We start from the raw sequence: 21,280 nt of genomic DNA, 5'->3' as shown, positions 1-21,280 counted from the left end.
AGCTTCGCTTTTCAAGAACAAGTGCATGTACCAAAGCGAAACATATATGGCGGAATCTTTATATGAACCCTGCAACACTTTCTTCAAATTTTTTTCTTCAAAATACTAAGTGCAAGCAAAATGGAGCCAATTAACATATCCAGTACTTAGATTAAGGGGTCGCAAAATGCCCTAGCCTAAAATTACGGCTCTATGCCCTAGATATAACTTAGAAACATGCTGAAAAGAGTTTCCTTTCTTTCCCGGTCTTGGTGTTGTTCGACCGCTGGAAAGACATCATTGCAGCCGTGTAGCGGGTATTGGTCGGATTTCTTTCAGTTGCAGCAATTAACGCTGTCGATAGCCAGAAGTTTAAAAAGAAAGCCACAAAAGCAGAGCAGAAACGGAAAGCGAACCTGCTGCGATGAGTAAACCACGCAGTTCCGCTCAGTGCTGGCGACAACTAGAGCTTTCACAGTGCTACCAGACGTGAAAGAAAGAGTGAGAAAGTTTTCAATAATGTTGCACAGTCCGTCCAAAAAAAAAAAAAAACACCTAGTGTTAGTTCGGAAACAATCGTAAAACTATTTTTTATGGAATCTTATGGGCTTTATGCATGAGAAAAAAACATTTCTTTTTCTGAACGGGTGAGCGCGATTATCACGAATTCGGGAAAACACGATTTCCTTTTTCCGATCTGTTAGGCATAATCCTCATCACTCTCGCCTTAGTGAGCCACTAAGCCATGAGGGAGGTTTACTCCGGAATTTTGAATTCTCTAGGGCAAGTCATTTTGGCAGGGCGTTGATGAAACAGTAGGTGAGTCAGTCGATCGGACACTCCGTTTTATAAGCGTAGATGTTCAAGGTGCCTAAATTGCATGCTTGCAGTGTAAGCGCCTGCTTAACAGGTCTAGGTTGTGGCCGCTCACCTGACCCGTTTTTTTATGTGCTCCATAAGTGGGCACAAAGCGGTTCGAAATTATCAAAGTCAATGAACCTTTGTCGTGCGAACTGACTGCTGGAAGCTGTGCAAAATACTAAGAAAAGAGCAAAGGTAATGTACCAGCTTCCGCACAGTAAATTGCAAACAGAGCTGGAAACGATGGAAATTGTCCCACAAATAGTGAAACTGTTTAACGGGGAATCTTATCTCTAGCAATTCCTTCAATACACAAGTAATACAAAAGCATAGCCCTCGGCCTTTGCTGTTATTACAGTGCCAAAATTAATAGCTATCTCTGCCTGTACCACATGCAAATAAGCCACGACAGCCACTACAGAGCCTGCGGACTATAACGTAAAACTGAAAGTTAATAGAACTGTCATCCTCCGCAAAACCCACCAATTTTTCCTTCTATTTTCTTGTGTGCAATTCTTATATGACTTTTGCATACCTTGTCTTTTGAATATTGGTATCGATCCCACCGTTTAGTAGCGATCCCGTAGAGATGTTTTTGTTCTCGTTCTTACGCTTTTTTTTTTTGAAACCCCACGATAAATTTACCCGCACCAAGTGATCCACAATGGGGGCATTCTCAAGTGACCCGCATGTGTATGCGACGCAAGAAATTTGTGATTCAAGCAGCGATGCAAGCAGCGTCGAGGCTTGGACGCTGAAGGAAGCGGTCAGAGATCGAGATGTAATCGGTCCACGGGACGCAACGTTCGCAATGGTTAGCGTTTTCAATGGCCAAGTAATTCTCAAAGCATGCATGCGTGTCCCCGTTTGAGTACGATAACATTCCGAGATTGCTTTGAGAAACACGTTCTTTCAGGTGGGCTATTGTCCCTCCACTTCAGGAAATCACCCACGTGTACCGACCAGACGCGAGGCCACTGCGATCAACTGGCTGTGCCGCGATATATGAACCCTTCGACTCGGGCGTGCATAAACACGCACCAGTTTTCCCCGACCCAACCAGCACAGATGGAGTCTTCTGCAAACAGCTTGAACAAACTTTAACAATTATCCCACGTCAACAGAGGCCCCAACAATGCGCCTGTGAGGGGGACATTTCCCCGTTTGAGTGGAAACTGCAGCCAGCGGTGAAGCCGGCCTTTTACACAAACATGACCAAACGCCGGGCCTTGTGGCAGTCGTTCAGTGTAACCCCAACCCCATTCCTCGTGCAGACAGCAGCTGTCCACCACATCGGCATTTGCCAATGTGGCCTTTGTGCGACTGGCAGTTAGCTTCTCGTGGCTCGGCCGCGCGCATATATCTGCTCCGCTGAGAACGCCCTTTAGGTGACATCAAGGCATCAGCACCGCCCGCTTCCCTGTGTTTGTAATCTATATTTGTGTATGAGTTGAGTCGCAGACTGCACCTTACTGTAGTGACGTTCTCTTAATATCTGGGGTGAAGACAGCCCGACAGCGTATCTTTCCTATAATGATAAAAACGAAGGGTGGAGTCATTTTCTTTATCTAAAAGGCGTTGCCGGAGCCATCATCGCCGGTTCGTGGAGCGGAGTCATTATCGGAGGCTCGCAATGAACCGTGTAGGCGCTTGGAAATTGATTCCTCGCACCCTCTTTTTCCTCCCTCTATTCCTATCCCACGGTGTGCGGCCGTACCTTTCCCGGGAACTGAATTTTGCGCCGACCGACCTCATTCCCGTGGCTTTCGACTTTTCAATCAACGGTGCCCGCCGCAGCTACGACTACGTTGCCGGACTATCGCCCACCTTTCTTGGCGCTGCACACGGAATAAACAGCGTTGTCATTTATTTAGTTTTTGGGCTTGAAGGGCGGCGCCATGGTTTCAGCGCTGTTGCAATTCTCGGTTGCGATTCTGCTTCGCCTCCGGCAGATACCAGGTCGCCTAACAGAGGGCGAACGTTGCAATGAAAAGGATTGGCCACCGTAAAACCCCGCAAATTGCTCAAAAATGCTCATTGGGACGTCTTTAGTGAGAGTGAAAGGACTGTTCTCAGAGCTGAATATACGGAGAAAGTCTGAAAGCCACAGCCCTGCAACAAGTGCGATTAAAGTAGCATGCACCTGGTATCAAAAGTTTACAAGACACAATTTCGACTCTCAACGTTAATTTCGCTGCTTTCTATTGACTACGTGTATGGTGGTGATACACCGGAGCGCGGTGCTTCGTTTAAAAGTCCAAAGTGAGCGCTGATTCCCCAGAGAGCCAAGTAATGAGCCTTGAAAGTCGAAATCGTGTCCCGGCTGTACATGAAAGTAATTTTACATTTTCATTTTTTAGGCTCAAGGTACGAGTGTAGGTTCATAAATTAAGGTTACACCCCAGCCACAAAGTGAATGCCGCAGGGACTGATTGCAGCACATTTATTTTCGTATATTCGCTCCTACTGACCCGGGCATCTGTGCTGAGCGTGTGACATGGGAAACTTTGTGCTAATAGAAGATAGTTTTACGCAATTACAAAGTGGTAAAAGATATTATGGATGAAAGTACAGAGATCCCGCGAAATGCATGCTCAAGCTGCACTGTCTTTTAAATGACAGGTGTGACTTCGTTCCAAAGCGGTAACTGAATGAGATCAGATCCCCGCTACTAACAATCACCGCTCCGTAACTGTATGGGCGGGCGGTGCGCAGGGATCCTACCGGTCACACTAGAGGCCCATCCTGCATCTATCCTTCTCTTTCTTCCCGCGTAATTACTTTTGGCGTCACGTCGGCGAACTCGCACGGAGCGAGATTCACGTCCTGGGAAATCAACTACTCGCATAGTTGCCATATTGTTGCCCCATTCGGACGGCGAAAGCACGCAGGGCGTGGCGATATGACCTGACGTTGGCGTGGGCAGGGCCAATCACGCATTCGGCCCCGCGGAGGCAAGGGCTGCGGTTCCATTCTAGCTCGCCGACTGCTGCGTTCCCACCGTCAAGGGAACACTGAGTACTATGAGACTACGTCACGAGGATTCCCTGCCCTGCGGCACGTCATACGATCAACTACGTCTCCCCAGCTGGGCAGTCAAATCCTTCCTTCCTGCGTTGAAGGCTGTGTTAGTGTATCATCACAGATGCTGTAAATCGTCGAAAGCACGGCTACCAGCGTGAAAATCCTCCCTGCACAGCCGCTTTTGTTCACCTTTGTACGACAGCAGGCGTTGATTTGATGGTGAGGCGGGGGCTGGCGAGCTAGAATGACAAGGCTGTAACGGCCACATCTCACGAATGGGCCGAGGGGTTATGAGCGCGCGACATAATGAGCAACGCACAAAGAACGCGGCTCATTTACTGGAAGATCCAATCTGCCGAGAAATAATAACAGCGAGACCCATCCCGCCCAAAATGCGTGCGCAAAAATATTACCGAAATGGCTCGGGGCAGGGCTGCGCTCGTTTTGGTTAATTGCTGGATATCACAGTCGATCGCTTATCGTTGCGTGGGTGTAAGGGTGCTAGAGTTGCCGTGAGGACAAAAATAATAGGAATGGTACGATATGATATATCGCACGTTCGTGATTATGAGTACCCTATTGTTTCAACCGCGATATCCGAACCTCAGAGGGGCGGGCGATAGAACACGTGGGCGGACCCAAACTAATGGAGTGATTGCGGGCCTCTTGCGGGTACCACGACCGGCGTAAACACGGCGCTTTTCAGCCGACAAAATTACTATTATCGAACGTGCCAACTGTATCTGCGCTCATTGTGTTCCCTTAAAGGTTTCTTGAAGACAAGAAAGGAGCACTTTGTATGCCTAATTAAAGTAGGCGTCTGATAAATATTGCGCCTTATTTCCCTTCGACGATCACTAAGTGGCATATTCTTGTTAGCCCGTGCCACGTCCCGCCACACCTTAATTTAAAGGGGCCGCCAAAACAGAACACAAGTTGTGCTCATTGAAGGGACCCTGCAACACATTAAATAAACGCTTTCACTCTTTCCTTCGCGTCTGGAAGCACTGCGAAAGTTGCAGTTACCACCAGCATGGAGCAGCACTCCGTGATCTGCTCGTTGCACCAGATACGCCCTCCGTTTCTGCTTTGTTTTTGTGGCTTTGTTTTTAAAGTTGCTACCTAAAAGCGTTCATTGCTGAAACTGAAGGAAAACCGGAGAACAGCCGCTACATGGCATCAGTGACGTAATTCGGGGCGTCGAAGAACGCCAAGACCGGGAACAAGAGAAACATCTTTTGAGCGAGTTTCCAAGTCATATGATTGGCATAGAGCAGTAATGTTTGGGTGAGGTACTCTGGGATCCTCCAATTTAAGTACTGTGTGTGTGGGGTGACTACGTTCTGCAAGCATTTTAGAGTCCAAATAAGTTGAAAAAAGTGTTGCAGGGGCCCTTTAAAAAGGCCGCTGCGTCCCGATAACAATAGTGCTTATGTTATCGCAAACTTGAAACAACTAATGGAGATATTGAAGGAAGCAGATGGCCCGTCGGCGACTCTCCCAGCTACTTCACGTCGATGTCTCTATGACGTCACAGGGTCTTGTTTCTGCCATTGGCGGCCATATATCTAAGCCATCGCCAAGAAACATGAGTGGGAGATTGTAGTGGGGCCTCTAGTTCTGTTCGACCATATCGCTCGAAGGCTAACCGGAAGTTAACACACTGATAACGCTGTTTTTTAAAGCGAAGCTTTCTACGCCTGACTGATGGCGTCAATGTCCGAGAAAAATGCCCTGCTGGAAAACAACTTTACACAAACCAGTGACAATAATGCTACGCACTACAGCAACAGTAACGCTAGGCTTCTTTTCGCTTACGTGTGAATGCGACGGAGTCCGCAACCTGACAAATCCGTTCCGTTAAGTTTGAATGAAAGACTTCGTACCTGAACGGATCGTCCAAGCATGTCCCGTCCTCAGCTTTAGAATAGTCACCAAGCTCTGCGCGCAGCTGATTTTCCCTAACCACACGAAAAACCAGCGTGCACGGTCCTTGGGAGTTTCTTTCTTCACTAGACGCAAGCGAATGAAGCCTCTGTTTACTTCCTACAGCCCGTGCGCCATAATGTCCATTAAACCCGACCGCTCACAGGGCACTGCACACTCTCACACAATAAAGAGCCGCCTTCCCTTCTTACAACTACGTAGTTTTTCACTTCACCTGCCCTGCGCCTCCATCTGGAAACAAATCGACAAGTGCATCAATGCTCAAGCACGAAAGAGTGCGTCTGGGCTTTACTTTAAATTTATCCCGATGCAGCTGAGCCTCCCGGTCGGTTGGGACCCAATCTGCGATGGTCTGGCATTCAGAAGACGGCAGGTTTTGCGCCGCTCTGAGCAACGAGACTGTGCATGTTCAAAGCCGTACACGGGCATTTGGTATAGAAAAAAAAACAACTAAGGCCGTTCCACTTAGCGTGAAAGCTGTCAAGGGCGGAACAGTTTTGGCCCAAAGGGGCCGTGGTGCCCACTCTTTACTAGTTTCAGTATCAGCGTGGCGCTGATGCCGAAAGTAGCCAAGAGAGGACGCCGCAGCTTCCGAAAACGCCTCTAAAGTGACACTGGGTTGAATTTTCATTAATCTGGCGTGATGATTCCGTTAATTCCTGAATGTTTTCTTATTTTATATCACCCGATACTTATTTGTGGCCTAGAATCGGCAACTCCGAACAGTTTGCATATTAGTAACATGTGCCGGTGTGGCGCAATGGGATTGGCAACTGCTTTGTAACGCCAGGGGGAAGCGGTGAACTTTTCGAAGCCTCTGTTTGGGTGCGGTGTGAAGCAGCGTGACTGCGGTGGGCACATACGATGAACCCGGACGAACTACGTCTACAAGACGGTCCCCTAAAGTGCTCCACATTTAAAATAATGCCTATCGACGATGAGATCACAGGGGTGCTTATTCCGGACTACCATTTAATGCCAGTCTTGAGTTAATTTCATCCCTGCCACCCCTAAATCCAACAAGGCGAGCTGGGCAGTTAAGCATGAGCCATTTTACTCTTGTGAAAGGGGACGACTAGGCGACAGATAATTTCGAACAAAGATACTCCAACTGGACGCAAGTCGTGCTAGGACTCGTCGTTCGCCAGCGCCATTCAATCTCGGTAGATGGTCTCGAATTTGGCGGTAGACGTATTCGTTTGTGGTGGAGTATCGGGGCACAGCAAATTCACAACAAAATGTCGAACGTCGCCTTGCGGACTTTCTTCCGTCTTTAATTAAGCAGGATAGCAAACAAACTCACAAAAACGCACGTGAAGAAACAAAGTTGCACCCATCATCCCGCTCTCCCGCCCATACATCACGCAACCTTCGTCAAGTCGGTGGAGTCGCTGGAAGACTCAACCTCCCAAGGCCAGCGACAGCTGACTGAACGGTCAGAGTTGGCATTCAGCTCCATACCTGGAACACCGATCTAAGGTCGCCTTCTCTTAATAAAGTTATCTCTCTCACTCTCAAAGACACGTCGGTAAACTTGACTTTCCGAAAGACGCTTTTTACAACGCAGACAGAATATTCATGCACGCACACCGTTAAAAGCTTCGCTGTAAAACGTTAGGCGTAGGGCGTCGATGGTTGAAACTGATTTGGTGCCACCGGCAAAGAAGGGTCGGTAAATGATCATAGAAGAAAACTTCGTTTTCCCTCTTGACAACCTCCTGCGTCTTGACGACGCAACCTCCTTTCCAAATTCTAAAACCTCCGTCCCAAAGACTTTCATCGCAATATTATCTTAAACGTGTACTTACCCGACTTCTATTAGGTTAGCGATCGAAAAGGGAGAACACAAAATTCCGCGAGGAAGACCTGCACTGTTGTTGTCGCACTTAAAAAGCCACTGAACTGCATTGCCTGCGGCATTCGCTGAGGCAAGCGACCGCGGTCGCGGGCCCACGGGGACCTAATCAGAAACGCAAACAGTGGGCTTTGGGGGCCTCGCCTGTAGCTCTACCGGAGCCAAAAGAGCTCGTCGTCCAATGTTCTAGTATTGCGCCACAACGCTGGCCCGTTGCATCGTCCCGGTTTTCCAGCCGCAGGAATGGATGGAATGGGACTCTAATTGAAGTTTGCCCACCGTCGGTTGCCTGCTAGTGGCACGAACTATTCAAGGCGCTTGGATGAACCCAACTGCTCCGCTCCTGTCCGCGATTGAGATGCGGGAGGTGCTCGCGCTAACCGGGCTGGCCGCTCAAAGCGTGTCCACCGTGACACGCTCGCGTCGTCGGAACGAGCGATTGTGAAAGCGCTACGCGGGTAGGAACGAGGGCCAGGAACGAGTGCGTGTGTTCGAGACATTGCCTCCTCTGAGAGAGGCCGTTTCATGGATCACTTGGTTGAGGAGGTGGAGTCACGCGTAAGTGAGCATGCAGAAGTGGAGCTACTCTTCGCTCCGCTTGAATCGCAGAAATGTGCCCTGTGTAAACAGATGTTACCGTATAGCGCGCGCGGAAGACCAAATAGTAAGGCGATAGCGCCAGGCGGAAATGCTTTTGGTTGTGTTTTACGAAATTTTTAGCGGTCAGGATGTCAACATAGGCTTCATGGAAAAACAACGTCTGTGCTTTTTACATTGACCAAGCCGGGGACTGCGTGATGTGAGCTTTTTTCTGCGGGCTACTACGCTATTCGGATAGCCTTGCACGATACCTTTTTTTTAGTGCGATACCGTTGGAAGGCTCGACTACAAGAAATCGGTGCAGGTATCTGCAGCTGTGAAGTTTCGATGCATCTGCTGGAGCGAATGAGGGTTAGTACAGCGCAGAAGGAAAGGGAAAACGTGACGTCAGCACGCACCACCCGCGCGTAGTGGCGAAGCGCGGCGGACGTGCTGTGTGAGGCCGGGAGAGCGGGTCCTTGCATTAAATTATCTATGTGCAAGGCCTCCGCGATCAGCAACAACGTGACAGAATGAAAAGGCGCTCCGCGGATAGGGGAAACTGGTGTCGTAGGAAGAAAATAGTGTCATGCACGCACGTTGAAGACAAAGACCAACATCAACTAAGACCGGCTTAGTGACGTATATAAACCCGAGACGTGCTTCAGAACGCAAAACGAATCTGCTTCAGATCGTGCACTAATTATGGTTTCTTTTCTTGGAAATTTCTAACTTTCCCGGTGCAAATAGATTTGTGTTCTTCGGTTTTAAGGGATATTGTTCATTTTTGCCGTATCCGGTTGTTTGATAGATCACCACGTTGTTGTGAAGGAGTGGCTATCGCTTTAGCCCTAGCGGGCCGTGTTGACAAACCTCACGTCTAGTTAGAAATTTCCGTTTTGTTTTCCTTTATTTTTGCAAATTTTGCATACTCTTTTTGGTGTGCGTCCGACGAAATTTCCGAAACGTACTTTTAGCGGTTATACACGGATGGATATACGGATGCATAAACACATATTTATGCATACACACAAGCATTATTATATGTATACACGTAGGCATACACATATATATACACGTATGTATTTTCATCCCGGCACATTCTACTCTAATGCACGCGCTTCCAATTCAGGGCGGCGTGCAACACAAATTATTAGCAGCGGTAAAAAATTACCGTGAAATAACAAACAGGAAAGTTGCGTCTTATCCGAAAACTAGTGCTGCAAAAGCCATGAAGCGGCCGTGTACGAAAGTACGACGCTCTGGGCTACCGGCGGCAGGATTTCTACGGTTACAACTTTCCAGCGAATTAGTGCTTTTTCAATGAAACATGGGTGTTTATGATTAGACACCCATAGGGGGCAGGCGGGAAGTCAGCCAATCTGGGAAACGACAGTTTTCTGCACAATGCACAACAAGAAATCGTGAACTTAGAGGTTAATCAAACAGCACAGTTGACCCTCGTTACAACGAACACTGATATAGCGAATTATCGGCTATAGCGAAATAAACACAAACTTTGGTTGGTCCCGCTTGATTTCCATGATACTTATTTTGTTATAATGAAACTGAAATTGCAAGAGTCGCGCGCGATATCGGATATAACGAAGAAATATTTCACCAGGAGTCTGAGAATCTACTTGAAAGAAAAAAAACCCGTCGTCCGAAACTGCAGAAGTGTAAAGGTCCTTTGTTCGTGGACTCTGTGGAAAACTTTATCCTGCTCAGTTATGTGAGTAGCCACCAGACGGAGATCCCATCCTTCATCATATAAATGAGGACGCAGGCCTGTTTTGTCAAGTGAGCTTTGTTCTGTTGTAATTTCACGTACTCATGTTCGGGATCGTTGAGGGTGAAATATCAACACGGAGAAATGTAAAGGTTACCTTGTTTATAGCGGATTCGAGGCATTTTGCAACAAGTATTTTGCGCGAGCTAGGTTTTCGATTTGTTAGAGCCGATTTTACCTGTACTGTTATAAAGAATATCGGATATAACGAACTAATTTGCTGCCCCGACACTAATACGTTATACCGAGTTTCGAATGTAGAAACAGTAATTCTGCACTGTATTTTTAATGTGCAAGGTGGAGCTAGCATGCAAGGAAAGCAGCAATTGCGACCAGACTTCGTGCTTTGCTTTGCTGCGTTTTGAGGCGCCACAGGAGGGATGATCTTGCCACCTAAGCAAGTTATTCTCAACGCGCAAGTGAATTGACGTTATTACGAAGTGGCTTTGTACGAGATATCGCTTCATCGAAATGTTTCGTGGACCCCACTGCAGCGCACTGAGATCAAATCATCACCTTTTTTAAATGAAATATCGCATATAACGAAGCGATTTTCCTGTCCCAATGAGTTTCTTAAAAGAAGGTTTGCAGTATCCTGGACTCACGACCTTACCCTCTTTTTTTCCTTTAAAACACCCTTTAAAACGACCAAGCTCGTATTTATAGCGTCTTACATACTTTTTTTGCCGCAAAGTCCGTGCCTTGCGTCCTGTAAATGTAACGGTAATGAGAACTTTATAATCTCGTATGTCATTCACTCAATCTCCATTTTAAGATTATTTACAGCAGAAAAGTTACTTACTTACGTGTCCCGGTACAAGAGCAGTAAGGATGTAAGGGCCGAGGGCAGCTACGTCCTGCAAGAGGAGAAAAATATACATCATGAGCACAGTTTGCAAACGTGGGGCGCACTTTCCATTCCACTGTAAATCCACACTTTTTATCAGTTTGTGTGAAAGTGTCTGTAATCACGAGGGAAAGGAAAAAAAAGCTACATTGGCGATTACCTTCGTGCACACATGATACGAAAGGGCTCGAGTATTTCGCACATTCTTTTATCAGATGGTTTGGATCTCTCAGGCGCCACATTTCTTACGAAAACAGCATACAACCCTGCTTATAAAGGGTTGTCCACTACCTAATAACTCGTAAAAGTTCACTTTATATGTGTTAAGCTGAAAGGCTTCAGAGTATGCACGCGTGATTGGGCGTATGGGCACAGAATTCTTGTCTTCGACCCTCTTAAAGGAGCACTGACACGAAAATTTCATGCTCCACTTTTATTGTTTTTATCGATGCTTAATGGTCTGGCGAACCCGAAACAGCCCTTCAAATACTTCAGCGCGCGATAGTTAATTACATTGAACGGCCTGAAAATCGTTTGTTTCAAATTCCCGCGCTTTCATCCCGAACGGCGCATATGACAGACTCCCGGACAGACCTCACCGCTTTGTGCGGACGTCACCGGCGCCCGCTTGAGAGGGTGTTGCGCCCGCTCGCCGCTCGTGGGGTCGCGCGCGTGAAGGGACGTCACGAGTTTTTGACGAGCGCTGTCGCGTCACTTCTTTTCCGCTCTTGGATTGACGTCACGCTGATGTCCATTTGCTGAGTGCCGCTCCGCGCGCTGCTCCGTCGGCGCGATAAATGAGATCCAATTGAACTACGTTCTTCGCGTCGCAGGCCGCTCATATTTCAGCCAGGGTATTATGTTGAGTGAAGGAAGCGAACTGTGCAATAATATTAACGCCGAAAATTGGTGTCAGTGCTCCTTTAAGGCTTGACTTCTAAGTTATTTATTTATTTATTTATTTATTTATTGATTGATTGATTGATTGATTGATTGATTGATTGATTGATTGATTGATTGATTGATTGATTGATTGATTGATTGATTGATTGATTGATTGATTGATTGATTGATTGATTCCAAACTTTGTTAGCACAACAGGATGAGTGTCAGTCGCCGCTGAAGTCCCGTCAACCTTGAGCGCCTGCGACCTTAAACTAACAAAAAGTGAAACGGACGCTGAATTTCAGTGGCTCTCCCGCGCATCCCAGCGTTAGTTCGTGAATTGTGCAGGCTTCTTTGTGATGAATAATTTTAAAGATAAATAATTGTTTTGTTTCCACCAGAGGAGTTCTGTGACACTTCGGAGCTCACCGCGCTTGCACACGGCGCACTGACAGCCCTAACGATATTAGTACGAGGCGCGAACACTTCGAAATAATATGTGGATGTAGAAAATGTGCAAAGAAGAAACAGGAAGTTCAGTAGCAGTGACGCGTCAGTGCGCTTTCGCAGTACAGGCACCGGGGATAAAAATCGCGCTTATCCTCGCCGGCCGTGATCACTAAACCTTGTGCTCCGAACAGAGCCATAAGCAATGTTTTCATATCTGGTTCGGAAGGGAACAAAGGGAGCCGGGGAGATATTAATGAGAGTACAGTGTGGGCAGTGTGTCATTGCAGCGAGCCGCGACAGGCTACAACGCAACTGCGTGTTTTATCTTAGTGCGTTCAAGCCGCTTGCCCTGAAAGAGTTGTCTCGGACGTCCGCCTAAAAGATTACCCCGACGGCTGTTCGCACGTTGCCGCTCATTAGAGGAAACAGGGAAAGATAACCATACAAGGCTGTCTCTCTAGGCTCCAGTCCGAAGCTTCTCATTTGCATAATTGAACGGGCCGGGACTCACCCGAAAGTCAACACAGACAATATCACAATCGGCAAGATGAAACGATTGAGTTCAACCGTCTACTAAAACGAAAGTGTGATGGCGATTCGTGGGTCCGTAGTTTATGGAAATGCACTGTAAACGTGAAGCAAGGGCGCCTAACCAGATGTGAAAATGTTGGAACTTAACCAAACCCTTCGTTCCCCCCGAGGGATGGAACAATAAAGTTCTGCAATGATGACTCTCGCTCATTCGTAAATACAAAGAGGAAAGAGAAAGCAGGCTATCAATACGTAATTAATCTATAACATGGTTCAGAATGGCTTTAACAACCCGGTGAACTTTTGGTGCAGAATAATTGAAGTCAGATTAATACGGAACGAGCCCGACCTCTTCTAGTGCAGGAAGCTCCAGTGTGATGCCCAAATTATTGCAGCTTCAGGAAGGTCCGCAGACCGCCAACACGTTGTGAATGCTTTACACGTCGTATGTAGGTAGCGCTACCGGTATTTTTGCACCTAATGTAGACAGATTTAGTTTCCCGTACGTGGAAGGTCCACGTACGTAGAAATTTCACGGGAAGCCAGTGCGCATGCTCGCAACGCAACGTGCCTACGTGAGCCACACGGACGTACGTGAGATTTGAATTTTTACGTTGCGTTATTCGCGTTGCCTCCGTACGTAGAGTTGATCAACATGGCGGCGCCCTGCCCTTCCGCTTCGCAGCGAAGACAGCTTCGTCGCTAATCCCTCCGTGCGATATCGTGCCTCTAGGCTTCTGGATTCGTTCAGTTTGCCAATTCTTGCCCTCACCTAAAGTTTAAATCGACTGACAGCTTTTGTCTTTCAGATGAAAGAACGAGTTTGCAGATGTGAAGCCTGACGAAGTAGCATTTGCCGTCGTCATCTCAACGATCTCGCGAGATCAGGAGAGGCTACACCAGTATCTGTGTCTGTTAGTAGATGGCGCCAGGAATAACGCGCGGCTCTAGGGGAGAGCGCGTGCATCCGAACGTTCTACACGTGGATGCACGCGCGTAGAGCGTTCTACGTGTAACTAAAGGGGTTTAAAACTTCTTGGGCGTGGGCTACATATGCTTTTCACGTTTGCGCACGTGAACTCTGAACGCACGTGAAACTAAAACTGTCTAGTGAGACATACCTTGGACTTTCACTAGAAAACCTAGAAAAGAAAACTAGAAAAAAAAACACAAGACAGTCATGAATTTAAGTCAAGAAGGGAGTCATGAATTCTGTTTATAAAACAATATTAATCCTAGTATGCTCAGGAATCGCAGGGTATCAACTTCTTTCTCAGCGCCTTATAAAAGCCGAAGGCTTGACGATAAAAACTTAATGTGCCACCTCATAGCAGCCATCTCCACAGCCAATACGAAAACGTAAGCACCCTACATAAGTGAAATATTTGTTTGTTCATACCCACCTACGAACAATAAAATGCTCTGCAATGTTTAGACACTTTAAAAAATGCCCCACAGAGAGCATAAATTGCAGAAACATCAAGCAAGAGAGTGAACTTTGTTGTTGCTTTTTTTTGTGTCTGAAGGAAAGCACGCAGCGTGGAAGTACGGTGTACAGTCGTCAATACTGTTAAAAACAACAAAACACGCACAAAGTGGAAGCACACGATAGCTACAGCCCCATCTTTGGCGCCTGGTTATCGGCACTCACGATGCACTCGGGTGCTACAGCGCATGCGCACAGCCTGGCTTAGCAGCCAGAGCGCTATCGTAAGTTATGTGCATACGGTAGCACCTCGTTCTTTGTTGTTGTTAACAGTTTTGACGACTGTACATGTAAAAGCAACGTGAACCAATCTCTTGTCTGGGTTACTGTATCCACCCTCCGTGAACGCTGAATTCTGACAAGGTGTCCGAGCTTTTAATGCCGTCGACCAGGTTGCACGTACTTCAATGTTTCTGTTGTGGTTTCAACAGTCGTCTTTCTTGCCTTTGTGGTTCGCTGAGTAAGACTGTGAACGGGAAGTCTTGCGCGAACACTTCGATCTTTTCAATGACGGCTAACCCAATTAAAAAAAAAAAGAAACATCGATCGAGGTAGTCCGCGCTTCCCCACGTTCACAATTTCTCTCTTCTTTCCCTTCGCCGCTGAAGCATACTCAGAAAGTGCTTAAACTGTTTAACCAGACCCTGCCCGTAGCAACACATCCCCAGTAACGCAAATTGAGGTCTCGCTGATCCGTGGGCTCCCGCAACGGCCGCCAAAATCAATGCCTCACATAAGTGTACAAGCATAAACAAGGGCCGACATATTGTTTTCTCTGGAGAATAGCGCGGCGAGTTAAAAACGAAACGTTGCTTCTTTCGGTTTTCATCGACGTGCAGACGATTTTTCCACTCATCGCACTTTTCTAGAATCGCGTTCTGTTTTAAGTACGAATATTTGCCTAATTACAACAGCCACCTGTTTTATTTCCGCTGCGTCTGTTCCTTTCAAAGGCGGTATAAATGTAACCGTACTTATGAACCGTAAAAGTTACGTCGCGCAAAAAAAATCACCGAAATTCGATATTATAATTTAAGTAAACAGGTCAAACTTTCAAACGGATAGTTGTGGCGTGTTAAAAATGCATGCCTATTTGAGATTCCGTCGCTACTCTGCTACTGTAAATCTCTTTCTGCGGTTGCCAAAGCCTGGAATAGAGTTACAGCAGAGCGCAGAAGCGGTCCCGGTACGGCACGCAATACGCGGCCGGCGCACATAATTATGCCCACAACCAGTCTCACCTCTATGAGCACACCGGGCTATCGTGCGGGGATAGGTTCCCTGCTGTGGTGTAACTCTCTAATGATTGGTGAGTTAAAGCGAATCACAGTTTATAGCTAACGTCTGTTAACTTGAGTTATGTACCTTTGCGCGGTAGCCTATATAGACCCCGCTCTCTAGTGCCCTTAGCCAGCACGAAACCCATTTTATACCTTACTGGTCATTACGTTTTCCCGAATGTCACGTCCAGATTGCTTGGGCCTGTAATTTTATAGTCCATTGTTTGCTTCCACAATGCTTTTTCGTTCCAAGTCCCCTGAAAATGTACCGACCATGAAAGCAATCTGAGGGGTTGGTGACGGTGACATGGAGCACGGAAATAAGTGACTGGACAAGAAGGAATGAAAAACACCGCAGGAAACTAACAAACTGGGTTTATTTCCCATGCAGACTTTATATACTACTATATTATCGTCCCGGCGAAAACACACACAAATTGCGGGATCAAATCATACGAATACACGCGGATTACTCAGCGAAGCTGTTTAGGCTTGCTTGGACACGACGTGGCCGTGCACATTGCTGGTTGCGTTGTCGGCGCCTGTTCTCATATTTGGCTTGTTCCTATTTCGTGCGAAAAAGGCGTTTACCTCCCATTTTGCGTTTCCCTCCCGATCCTCTCCCGTTCCTTTCCGCGCTACAGCTACTGCATCTTGTCGGCCGGCGGCGTCCACATGATTGGCTGGGTCGCGTTCGATGTCACGCTCTCTCTCTCTTTTCCCTTGGTCCCGATGACGCTGCGCATCGCTTTCTCCTCCCATGTGCGGGTGTAGGCAGGGCCCAGCGCCGAGTCCACACCGCCCCTACCGTATCCCACTCCTGTGCCGCCCTCGCCATGCACCCTCTCCCCCTCTTCGCGGCTGTAATTAATGGCTGAGCGGCGACGCCACACTCTCTCTCCCTCTCTCCCGTGCCTCGGCTGATTCCGCCCGGTGCCCTCTTTACCGGCCCGGTTTTCTGTGCATATACAATTCATGGCTCACATTCACGGAACTCTTGCGGGAGATGCATGCGGGAAATTTCGCTGTAAATGTGATTTCAGCGTATGGTGGTCACTTTTTTTCGAACTAAACACGCAAAAAAGCATGCATTATTCCCTCCCGCACGGTTTTCTTTGTAAGTCCACCGTAAACAGCTGTCGAGTTGTAGCGGGAATTATTCTCGTACACACATATTGGGTATTCCAGACTCGCACAGTTGTCAAAAGTCCAGACTTGCGTGTCATGGTTGGGCTCCAAATAATAGCGCCCAAGCATGACACGCAGTGAGTTTCATTTCATTTATTTCGTTTCATTTCATTTATAGCATCCTTAAAGGTGCGAGGGCATTACATAATTCTATTTACACTTTATTATATCTGCAGTTTCCGTCGGCATTCTGGCGAGAACAACGTGATGTCATATTTAAAGTGTAGTGCTGTTGGGAGTCCGCCCCCATTCAGTCTCAAGAAAAAAAAAGAACCCAGATGTGTCTGGTGGAAGCAACATTATTTACCTGGTTTCGACGCGATGGAAGGACCAGAGAATTCTGGGTTGCTGCCCGGAATTTGTCATTACGAGCCATTGTTGTCGGTAACGATCTGGTATTGTGCTGCAGGATTTGTTCTTTCACTTGGGAGCATGCCACTCATATACGCACCGGTCATATCTCTTCTACGTGGTTTCGGAATCGATGACATTCGTTGACGGATATCATGATTTACGCCACTGTCATCCCATTTCGTCCGAGGAGATGAGCGAACATGGACTAGGGACCAGTGAACATGAACGTGCCGTGAGCGTAGTTTATATGACGACTAAAATGACCCAGACTCTGTACCGTGCAGAAATAACGTGACCCCTGGAAAATCCTAAAAATGCACCTAGGTTGTCGAAAACTGCCCCGGTTATCCCATAAGAAAACAAGCAAAGAAACAAAGAAACAGGCAAATAAATAAATAAATCACGGCAGAGCAAAGCAGAGTTTCATGCCAGAAACACGTGGTCGGGCTGCTAAACAAAAGCGAATTAAATACGTCGAACAACGACCCAAACGGTTGCCATCACCCCAATGGAAGTGTACGGCGTGACAGACCAGGGCGTAGAAGGCGTAAAATACGCGGTTTAAAGGGGTCCTAAATAGGGTTGCGAATGCTATAAGGCCTGGAGCTTTCACTCTTTCTCGACCCTTAAATCGCTGTGGAAGCCACTAGCTGATAAGCTTGGAGCAACACAACCTCGAGACAGTTCTGAGGGCGCTTGCGCTCCGAGATACGCACAGACATTCGCTACGCTAGGTGGTCCGTTGCGCTTCTTTTCTTACTAGCCGACGCGCATGCTCCGCCTACTACTGCCTCCGCGGCACTCCTTTACGGGCTGGCCGTGCCAGCGTCGCACGTCAGTTCTAGAATTGGGGAATCGAGCGTTTGAAGAGCGTTCGAAGGACATATAAAGGTGCCCCAAACACAACACGCTCGCTCAAGGCAATAGTTGAAGATTTCTACCAACGTCTAGCGACCCAGTTGCGTTTCTTGCATGCGACGCCATCTCCGCGAACAGGTGTCTCCGAGGCCGGGTCGCGCAAAAACGACTTAGCATCGCCGCCATTATTCGCTCGCCGCTTTATGAAGCCGCACTTACGGTGATCCTCAGTGCAACCTTTCACTGCAAAATCACACCCTTCCACCCATTTCAAAACTAGTTTGCAGCAATCAACGTTTGTCCATCATCATCATAGTCCTACGCCGATTCGCGCGCGCTCCTAGCCCAATATGCAGGCAGATGCTTGACGCGGCCGCGCGAGTAACGTTTCCGCCTGCAGAAGACACTCAGTGCTTTACAGCGTCATTCATATCTTGTAAATTACGCATTATATTAACAAACTAAGCTAAGCTCGTGTGGTGGATGGCGACCATCCACATACGTCCCTGCAGAGATACGCCGTGGCGAAGCGTCACTCGCATAGACGCCGCCCGAACCGCAGAAACCACTGGCGTCTTCCCACGGAGCCGGAAACGCTGATTGCTTGCAGCATTTGATGCAACCCGCCAACAGCACCGCCGTAGTCTTCAGCCCCAGCTGAGTCATGGAGGCTACTTCACATGCAAAAATCTACGTCAACGCTCCCTTGAATCAATGCTCCTTTGAGTTCACGTGGAAGCAAGCAAAGAAAAAACACGTAATCTAGCGGTAGCGCGCTTGAAAGCGTGACCTATTTAGGGCCCCTTTACTGTGCGATTTGTAGCCCGCCTCCGCATCTCTTTCAATCCTGAACCATTCACGGTTTGCGCTTCCACCTGCAAGCACTAAAAAAGCTTATAGCAAGAACTTCCCAAAAAAACTTTATACCCATTTTATAGCAAAAGAAAACCTCGTGGCGGCGCTTCAAACACAGGCTTTACCAATAATCGCTCTTTCTCTCAGCGGAGGCTCCGCGCATCCCAACGTGTTTGCGGCGAAGAAAAATCTTCTGCTTCGTTCGATTCGTTCCCCTCGACTGTGTTTGCAATCGCGGATACAAAACGCACGCCCGACCGTGTTTCCGCCGCGTTTACGGAGCTTCGCCCCGCAATACGAGGCGAACACGAAGTGTTTCGGCAGCACCGCAGAGGTGGAGATACATATGTTTGCCTCCCCTGCTTTCTACCAGACCGAAAGAAAAGCCCGCCGACCGTACCACACCTTTCAGTCTCGGCACAAGGCATTGTTGTGTCGGAAACGCTTGCGGCGCGCATTGCTCGTCGGGCTCTAATACAGCGGTGCACCGTAGCAGAGCAATGCATACCTTCTGCGCAACGCAAATGTTTCCCGTTTCCCAGGCCCAGCTGCACCCTAACTGTGGGGGTTAGAAGGAAAGCACTTTTCGGGGTGTCTTTCCTTGCTTGCCTTGAAGCCCTGGGAAGCCCGAAAGGGACAATACGCCCGCAAAACGTGTTGTTCGTATTCCCGTCGGCTTCGCTTAGCGTGCAAGCTCGTACGAGTTGGATTGGTTTGGCAGAGAACACCATCCTTCCTGCAAGGTTTTTTTCTTTTCTCCAATTGTGGAATTTCGTTCTGTTTTAGCGGCTTCAAAGGCGGGGCGGGGAGCTCTGTCTACGACATATTCTATTAGGCTTCCCGAGGAAAAGCAAACCGCGCCGCTCGAATTGAGCGCGCATAAATGTTCGCTCCCTGGTTAAAGCGGGTTTAAAAGGATTCGGCTGAGCTCAGCCATTGTTTCCAGGTCTACTTCTTGTTATATTTTTTTGAGAAGTTGTTCCTTTGCGCAGGCAGCAGTCTTCAACCCATAAGCGAAGCCATGAGAAATGTTTGGGATACTGTTCGTACGTGAAAAAAAAAATTGCCCGAGGGAAAAAAGCTATGATATTCTGATTTCAGCAAAGACTGCCCAACATTGCTTCTTGCGTTCTCGCCTTTCTTCGTATTGTTTTCGTCTATTTATTTCTTTTTGAAAGGGTTCGTTTACATAATTTTTAGGTCGCAGGCTACTCGTAATTGAACAAGAAGTGGCCGCGAAAAATATTTGAGAGAGCAGTCCAACTGCTTTAGGAAACCATACATAAATCGGAATTGGACAATTATTATACTAATCCGAGCCTATCGTCTACAACAGCCGGCCACGCGCGGGCATGTCCAAAACAGCAGCGGTCCTAGAGATTGCTTTTTTTTTTTTGGGGGGGGGGGGGGGGGGGGCAATTTTTTTTTAGGGGGAGTGCGGTGCGAAAGAAGAAGAACAGCTCTCCTCCTTGCGCCAGTTCTGCGGAGGAGGTGACAACCGTGCAGGCGGGTGCACGTATGCGGTGTAACCCGCTTCCGCACAAATCACTTAGCGACACACTTTTTTCTGGCGCCCCGTAGGCGGTGCAACGGCTGGCTCAAGCCCGCATTTCTGGCGGTGGCAACAAGTTTGCGGCCTCGCACATCATCATCACCAGCCTATCTACGCCCACTGCAGGGCAAAGGCCTCTCCCATTATTCTCCAATTACCTCGGTCCTGTGCGAACTGTGACCAATTTATCCCCGCAAACTTCTAGATCTCATCTGCCCATATAACTTTCTGCCACCCCCTGCAACGCTTGCCTTCTCTGGGGATCCACTCTGTTACCCTTAATGACCAGCGGTTATCTTGCCTTCGCATTACATGCCCCGCCCACGTCCATTTCTTCTTCTTAATTTCTACTAATATGTCTTTAACACCAGTTTGCTCCCTGACCCACTCCGCTCTCTTCTTGCCCCTTAATGTTACACCTATCATTTTCCGCTCCATTGCCCGCTGAGTCATTCTCAATTTAAGTTGAACCCTCTTAGTGAGCCTCCAAGTTTCTGCCCCGTAGGTGAGTACCGGTAAGACGCAGCTGTCATACACTTTCTTCTTCAGCGACAATGGTAGGCTGCTATTCATTATCTGAGAACGTCTGCCATATGCACCCCACCCCATTCTGATCCTTATAATTATTTCTGCCTCATGGTTGGGATCTGGGGTCACAACTTGGCCTAAGTAGATATATTCGCTTACCACTTCCACTGCCTCGCCACCTATCTCAAATCGCTGTGCTGTCCCGAGGTTATTGATCATTACTTTAGTTTTCATCATATTAATTATCATGCCCACGGTTCTACTCTGTTTGTCTAGTGCAGTAAGCATGCTTTGCAATTCGTCCCCCGAGTTACTTAGCAAGGCCACGTCATCAGCAAATCTGAGGTTACTGAGGTATTCTCCATTAACCCTTACTCCCACCTGTTCCCAATCCAACGTTCTGAATACTTCTTGTAAACATGCTGTCAATAA

At 47.8% G+C, this 21,280-nt stretch overlaps 2 protein-coding genes across 2 annotated transcripts in view; one reads left to right on the top strand and one right to left on the bottom strand.

Moving 5' to 3' along the window:
* LOC144169273 (5-hydroxytryptamine receptor-like) overlaps positions 1 to 21,280 on the bottom strand; it is a 578,780-nt gene that overhangs the window by 274,535 nt on the left and 282,965 nt on the right. The window contains exon 3 of the mRNA XM_077698338.1: positions 10,841 to 10,891. The gene's annotated coding sequence lies outside the window, so the exon portion shown is untranslated. The remainder of the gene's footprint in view (positions 1 to 10,840; positions 10,892 to 21,280) is intronic.
* Positions 1 to 21,280, top strand: part of LOC144168322 (sulfotransferase 1B1-like) — a 114,748-nt gene that overhangs the window by 56,253 nt on the left and 37,215 nt on the right. The gene's annotated exons all lie outside the window — the stretch shown is intronic.

Source organism: Haemaphysalis longicornis, unplaced genomic scaffold (assembly GCF_048455015.1).
Source record: "Haemaphysalis longicornis isolate Haplotype H1 unplaced genomic scaffold, Haemaphysalis longicornis Haplotype H1 scaffold_2, whole genome shotgun sequence".
Lineage (NCBI taxonomy): Eukaryota > Metazoa > Arthropoda > Arachnida > Ixodida > Ixodidae > Haemaphysalis > Haemaphysalis longicornis.
The sequence above is the reverse complement of the archived record's forward strand: the minus strand, read 5'-3'. Positions and strand labels throughout refer to the sequence as shown.